Below are 7,967 nucleotides of genomic sequence, written 5' to 3'. Positions count from 1 at the left end.
TCTCTCTTCATCACATGACCAAACCAATTCAGTTTTCTTTCATGACTCGTGTTCATCTTTTTTCCTCATCACATGACCAAACCATTCCAGTCTTCTTTCCTGACGTGTTCATCTTCTCTCCTCATCACATGAACAAACCCTTTCAATCTTCTTTCCTGTTCTGTTCATCTTCTCTCCTCATCACATGACCAAACCATTTCAGTCGTCTTTCCTGACGAGTTTATCTTCTCTCCTCATCACATGACCAAACCATTTCGGTCTTCTTTCCTGAACTTTCTCTGAAACTTCTAATACTTTGACTGTTCCCCTGATCAATTCATTCATGATCTTATCTTTTATTTTTGACACCACACATTTACCTCAGTATTCTCATCTCGGCCACTTCAAATGTTCTTTCTTGCTCTTGCTTTATTGGCCAATTCTCTGCCCCATAAAGCATGGCTGGTCTAATAAATTATAAAACCGGAAACATAAATGCATTAAAAGCTTTGTAATGTCGATAAATCTCATACCATTTAGTGCTAATATAGCTCCAGTGGCGCAATCGGTTAGCGCACGGTACTTATACGACAGTCACTGAGCCATGCCGGGGTTGTGAGTTCGAGCCTCACCTGGAGCAGTTGTTATTATATATTATTATTATCATCATTACTAGCTAAGCTACAACCCTAATTGGAAACGCAGGATGCTATAAGCCCAAGGGTTTTTAACAGGGAAAAATAGCCCAATGAGGAAAGGAAAGGAATAAACTTTAAGAGTAGAATAAACAATCAAAATCAAATATTTCTATTATTATTGATACTAGCTAAGCTACAACCCTAGTTGGAAAAGCAGGATGCTATAAGCCCAAGGGTTTTCAAGAGGGAAAAATAGCCCCGTGAGGAAAGGAAATTAATAAACTTCAAGAGAAGAATAAACAATCAAAATCAAATATTTTTATTAGTATTAATACTAGCTAAGCTACAACCCTAGTTGGAAAAGCAGGATGCTATAAGCCCAAGGCCCCGAAACAGGGAAAAATAGCCCAGTGAGGAAAGGAAATAAATAAACTTTAAGAGAGGAATAAACAATCGAAATAAAATATTTCAAGGACGGTAACAACATTAAAGTCGAAGAATTAAAACTACCAAATGTAATATAGCCGACATGTCTTGTGTTGCAGTTCCATGTGCTTTTTTGTTTGTTTGCGTGAAAAAAAAGAAAAAAGTATATTGGTTTTAATCAGTTTTATATGTAGGGAATTGCACATTTATAATCATTCTATAATTTATTATTATTATTATTATTATTATTATTATTATTAATGTTGTTATAACACACACACACACATATATATATATATATTATATATATATATATATATATATATATATGTATATATATATATATATATAAATATATATATATATATATATATGTATATGTACATATATATGTATATATATATATATATATATATAAATATATATATACTGTATATAATTTATATATATATATAGGGAATTAGTACTGGAATTTAGTTAAGACAACGCGTTTCATATAACGTACAATTTAATGCCGTTACATTATCAAGAATCCTAGATGTCTTAGCGATGTCTCTGGATTGTTCAGTAAATTCACCCGTCTTTCATAGTGATTTCATCACCGAGAGAGAAGTCAAAATTTGAAATGCGATAAGCCTTAAGTTAAAAGTAGATTAATTTTCCTCGATGTTTTCTCTCTCTCTCTCTCTCTCTCTCTCTCTCTCTCTCTCTCTCTCTCGACATCAACAACAACATTACATTGGCTGATAAGATAGCTGACGAAAATAATGTGTGAGTGGAGACTTGCCTATCGAGCGCTGGGAGAAATGCATGATACAGCCACGAGTGGTTGATTGCATCATCTCCCAGCTTATATGATCAGTTTTTTTCTCACTTGAGTGTGCAACTAATTTACCATGTGAAAAAAAAAACACTTCTCTAATGAACTATGAAGCCTCCAGATGGCAGTGTAGTCAGCGAAGGCCCAGTAGTATTAAAGTACGGGCTGAAGAAAATGTGGTAGTTGTTACTGAAGTACAGTGTATTTAAGATTGGAAAGAAAGTAATACAGGTTTTTTTTTTTTATTATTTTTAAATCTTGATATCTATGGAATTCAAACCAAAGTCATTTTGTACAATTGGGAGGTTGTCAAATGCAGTATAGAAATATAGTATGATAAAGAACTTCATATTAATGATTGCTCAGAATTTCTCTTCCCCGATATAGGGTAATGTATTAAGTTAAGGAGCAATATAGAGAGATTTATGCAAGGACTGTGTATTAGAGCGTAATTCATCCTTGGATCATATCCAACGTGACTACCAAGTTTGGGCAAAATCGGTTCAGTAGTTTTTGTGTTTAGTTGCTCACAAACAAATAAGTAAACTACAGTAGAGGTGAATACATATCCTAGACTATTAATGATATCTCGAATTATATTGGTGTTTATTTTAAAGACCAGTTGTTTAAATTTGTGGTTAATACTGTAGGGTTGCTGTGGCCTGATTGGTAACGTCTCTGGCTGGTGTTTGCCAGTCGGGGGATCGAGTCCCGCTCAGATTCGTTAGTGCCATTAGTGTCTGCAACCTTACCATCCTTGTGAGCTAAGGTTGGGGGGTTTGGGGGAGCCTATAGGTCTATCTGCTGAGTCATCAGCAGCCACTGCCTAGCCCTCCCTGGTCTCAGCTTGGGTGGAGAGGAGGCTTGGGCGCTGATCATATAATATGGCCAGTCTCTAGGGCATTGTCCTGATTGCTAGAGCAATGTCACTGTCCCTTGCCTCTGCCATTCATGAGCGACCTTTAAACCTTTAAACCCCGGTCTTTACCGGGATGTTTGGTCTTGTGACCAGTTCAGACTCAGGGGATTTCCCCCCAACATCCGTCTTACTGTTGCCGACTTCTTGTGCAGATTTCAAGGATTGCGTCATATTGGATACTGGGAACACCATAAAAAAAATGTTCGATCTCTCTCTCTCTCTCTCTCTCTCTCTCTCTCTCTCTCTCATGATTTTAAATTGAATTTCCTTTTATTCTTTCATAACAAACGAAATCGATGTCAACAATACCTTAGATGTCAGGATGCAAGAAAACTCAAAATCAATCGATTTCTCTCTCTCTCTCTCTCTCTCTCTCTCTCTCTCGGAGCAAGATAAGGACATTCGTAGTATCTGTAGTCATATATATATATATATATATATATACTGTATATATATGTATATATATATATATATATATTACACACACGTAAAAATCACAGGGAAACGCGATGCTTAGATGCAAAAGAACCACGGGGGAAAATGAAATAGAAAATATAAGTTTAACTCCTCACTCGGCGACAATAGGTCCTAATCAATCAATCAATCAACTTCTCACTAGTGACGTAATAGATCTTCAGGTAACTGATTTACATTTTATATAGTACAGTGTGAGTACGAACACACACAAACACACACACACAAACTACCATGGAATTATATTTTTAGTTGTTTGTGTGGGAGGAGTTCTTACCCCGTTAGCCAGGTGTCGGGTGATTTCATTTCGGGTGAGAGGTAATAGTTGTTACGCCTTCCAATACAGTTTCTTTTTATTAATATGCATTAACCATATCCATATGAATACATAAACATAATCATACACATATATGTATATATATATGAATGCAAATTCATATATATATATATTATATATATATATATTTATATATACATATATATACATATATATATATACATATATAAATCTATAAAGATGCATATACATCCATATACTGTACATGCTTGTAAACACGATTAACATGCATATATATATCACGCAAATCCATAAATTCAATCCTATGAATCCATCCCTGTAAATGCAGTCCTCAGAAACGCTTTTGTATGGCGTAGTATTCTTGGGGGTGACGTTAAGGAAGGGGTGCGGTTGACTTCTCACAGAGAACAAGCAGAGCTTCTATGAACTTTAATCATTAATTTTCCAGGACTTAGTTGAGGACTCGTGTTGATTTTATGATTTTACGTCTTGTTAAGGCAGTAATGGTAGTATTGATAGATGCTCCACCCGCTCTAGGTGGCGCGAAATGTCATGCCAATGTAGGTTAGGTTGGGTTAGGTTAGGTTAGGTTGGCTTGGGTTTGGTTGGGATGGGCTAGGTAAGGTAAGATTATTATTATTATTATTATTATTATTATTATTATTATTATTATTATTATTACTACTTGCTAAGCTACAACCCTAGTTGGAAAAGTAGAATGCTATAAAGTTAGGGGCTCCAACAGGGAAAATAGCCTGGTGAGGAAAGGAAACAAAGAAAAATAAAATGTGTTTAGAGTAATAACATTAAAATTAATATCTCCTTGGACTGGTAAACGTCCTCCAGTCATTGGCATTAATTTTTTTTCCAAGTTCAATATTAATTTCATCCCTAAATATGATCATCTAAAAAGTTATATTCCATAAATATACCAATCCACCACACTTAGTGCCTCGGTTAGGCTAGGCCGCTAGAGTCTCTACAAGGAGAAGATGACAGAATCGAACCCAACCGACCATAAGCACTCAAAACCCTATGGGGACTTCCTCTTCATTTAGTCTATCATTTGGCTGATATGAAAATTCACCTCCTTCGGCACCGAACTTTCCGTAATCACGTAAAGCATATAATGTAGATGCTAAGATTTACTTCAGGCGTGGTAAAATTTGCCTACTTGACAGAACTTCATTTTGGAATATAGTTTTTTTTACAGTCAATAGGCCCATGCAGGGCACCGTAAGAAATGTAGTGCTTCTCTTCTCTTTTTGCTATTAAAAATAATGATTCTCTCCGTTAGTAAAGTTATTTGCATGAGGTTTAGTGATGAATTTGCTTCTTCAACACCTGTCGTTCAAAGAATGTTGGTTTTCTCTTTATATTTATTTTTTTTCTGGATTTGTTATGATTCTATATTGTTTTTCATCCTTGAACCTTTTTCAGTCTTCCTAAAAGAATAAATACTGACTTGAGCATGTAATTGACAAAGATAAGACTCCTATTCAAATGCAACCATACCCTGCGTACGCGCTCTCTCTCTCTCTCTCTCTCTCTCTCTCTCTCTCTCTCTCCTTCCAACAGTGATTGTCACAGAAGGGCCAAAACACCTTTTCAACATGTTAACTATATTCTTATTACGAGTCAAATAAGTTCTTACATAGAGGCCTTTTCAAAATAAGGCCTCTGTGTCGCTAACCGCCACCATTGTAAACTGCATGAAGAACGTCATCTTCCCTCTAACCAATTTTATGGGGCAGTTGTAACCTTGATATCGTTGACGATTTGATTTTCCGCTCGAATTTATAAACCAATCATGAGTTTTTCTCACAGATCGAAGCCGATATTACCATGCTAATGTATGGTTTCACCCTCTGGCGCTATTTATAAGCGATCGGCATAATTTTCCACGTTTCTGAAGGTGCCTATCGCATTAGGTAGAATTTAGATTGGCCTGAGGGGTGGGGGGAAAATCCTAGGCCGAGAGTCATATTGTCAGGGCCTCCTTCCCTCAAGTGTGAAGGATGAGTAGATGCTGGAAAGCCTGGGGCCTGTAAGCGATCGCAATGAGATTTTCGCCGTATGTACAATTGGGTCAGTCTCTAGGGCATTGTTACGGGTCCTTGCTTCTGTCATTCATGAGTAGCCTTTAAACTAACTTACACTTGACTAGCAGCAGTGTCGTTTTTTGTTGATATTGTGACATTTTTTCTAACCAAAAGAAAAAAAAATACATATAAATATCGCTTAGTAATGAAGATAGAGGATTGCCCATTGCCGTATCAATTTTTTTTTCAAAGAATTCACCATTATTAGTAAAACGATGAGTCTCGTATTTGTGTTCTCGTTAGGGAAAGATTCAGTTTAGCAATTGGCACTAGAGAACCAGCTGGATAACTTCTCTTTCAAGGGGAATACCGAAGTCATTGAACTATTATCAATAATGATCTCATATTTGCCATTTCAGTCTTTACTACGAAATGTTTTCCTCTGAGTTTCTAAAAAAGAAAATTTGTAAACTTGGTAACGAAATACTTCAGAGTGAGCTTTACTTAACCATTAATAATTTTCAAAGTCTATATACTTTGTGAGAAGACCTTTGTCATCAATCAGTTTCACTGTCAGTTGTAAAACTGTCTGTGAAGTATTGAAGATAATGGGAAAATATTAAAAAGTATTTAAGGTACTTTTAAAGACATTTTTAGATCTTTTTAATCTCTACTCTATGATGCGTTTTGAACATTATCATTCATTGTCATTAATATCTGGATTCTAATGAAGAAGAAGAAGAAGAAGAAGAAGAGAGAGAGAGAGAGAGAGAGAGAGAGAGAGAGAGAGAGAGTAGAATGAAAGCCCCAATGGAGTAATAAGAGATGATCACGCTGTGGCACAATAGATGAGAGATAAACGAGGCCATAAATAATGAGAAGGGAGAAGGGGGAGTAGACCACATACGGATGAAGATAACGCCTTGATAAGAGGTGAGAGAGGGAGGGAGAGAGAGAGAGTGGGAGAGGGAGAGGGAGAGAGAGAGGGGTGAAGAGACCGGGGCGATGATAAATGGCTTCCTCTGCCGAAGTATGAAATTTTTCATCTCCAAAGAGAATGACACAGAAAAGGAATTTGTTTGAGATAAAAGTTTAGGGACACAACTCCCCTCCTATCGTCTTTCTTTCTTTCACCTTCTGGCAGTATTTAAAAGTCGCTCATGAATGGCAGAGGCAAGGGGCAGTGGCAGTTTTTCCAATAGGACAATGCCCTTGAGATCAGCGCTCAAGCCCCCTCTCCACCCATGCTAGGACCAGGGAAGGTCATGCAATGGTTGCTGATTGACTCAGCAGGTTGACCTATAGGTTCCCCCAAACGCTTCCTGGCAGCATTTAAAAGTTTAAAGGCCACTCATGAATGGCAGAGACAAGGGACATTGGCAGTGGCCTAGCAGGGCAATGCCCATTGAGATCAGCGCTCAAGCCCCCTCTCCACCCTAGCTAGGACCAGGGAAGGTCATGCAATGGCTGCTGAGGGACTCAGCAGGTTGACCTGTAGACTCCCCAAACCCCTTCTGTCAGCATTTAAAGGTTTAAAGGCCGCTCATGAATGGCAGAGACAAGGGGAAGTGACAGGGCCATAGCAGTATAATGCCCTTAAGATCAGCGCCCAATCCCCCTCTCCACTCTAGCTAGGACCAGGAAGGGTCAAGCAATGGCTGCTGATGACTCAGCAGGTAGACCTATAGGCTCAACCAAACCCCCTATCCTTAGCTCACAGGGATCGTGAGGTTGCAAACACTGCAAGAACTATTGAGCTTTACCGGGTCGTGAACTCGATTCCGTTAGAACGCCAGGCAGGGACGTTTCCAATAGAAGACTATGGAAGCAAGGGGGTTTTCTCATTGAAGGTTTGTACCTTGCAAAGGTTGCTTTTCTCTGTTGACTCAATGCAATTGAACTCAGTTAAATAATTTTCAATATAAGCTGCAATGCGCAAGAAATTAGAATTTTTATGTAGCGGACAATATATTCGGTGGAATAATTCGGATATTTATTCTTTCCTATACTTTGCTTCATCCATCTATTAGAGCTAAGAGGTGACTTTTAACAACCATTTTAATATATATCTAAATTAACATTATTACATCCAACAACGAAGTTGGAAGGAAGTTGTTCACTCTGTTTGTGTGTGCGTTTGTTTGTGAACAGCTTCCTGGCCACAATTTTAATCGTAGAGTAATGAAATTGCATAGAGATTAACTGTTATGTAAAAAGGTGGAAATGATTAATTTTTGGAAGGTCAAGGTCAAAGGTCAAGGTCACGGTCAAGCAAATGTCCAATTCTCGTAATCAGCCTTAAGTTTGGTCATCGTGGTCGCACAGACTTCAAACTTGGTTCATATTTGAGTGTGTGAAAATCCACGCCAAT

The 7,967-nt window shown here is 37.6% G+C and overlaps 1 non-coding gene across 1 annotated transcript; it reads left to right on the top strand.

Moving 5' to 3' along the window:
* Window positions 1-529: 529 nt before the first annotated feature.
* Window positions 530-619, top strand: TRNAI-UAU (transfer RNA isoleucine (anticodon UAU)). The gene is given in 2 exon segments: window positions 530-567; window positions 584-619. It is a non-coding gene; the product is annotated as a tRNA-Ile (tRNA).
* Window positions 620-7,967: the final 7,348 nt, after the last annotated feature.

The sequence above is a fragment of the Palaemon carinicauda genome, chromosome 24 (assembly GCF_036898095.1).
Source record: "Palaemon carinicauda isolate YSFRI2023 chromosome 24, ASM3689809v2, whole genome shotgun sequence".
Taxonomy (NCBI): domain Eukaryota; kingdom Metazoa; phylum Arthropoda; class Malacostraca; order Decapoda; family Palaemonidae; genus Palaemon; species Palaemon carinicauda.
This window is presented reverse-complemented; position numbering and strand designations above follow the sequence as displayed.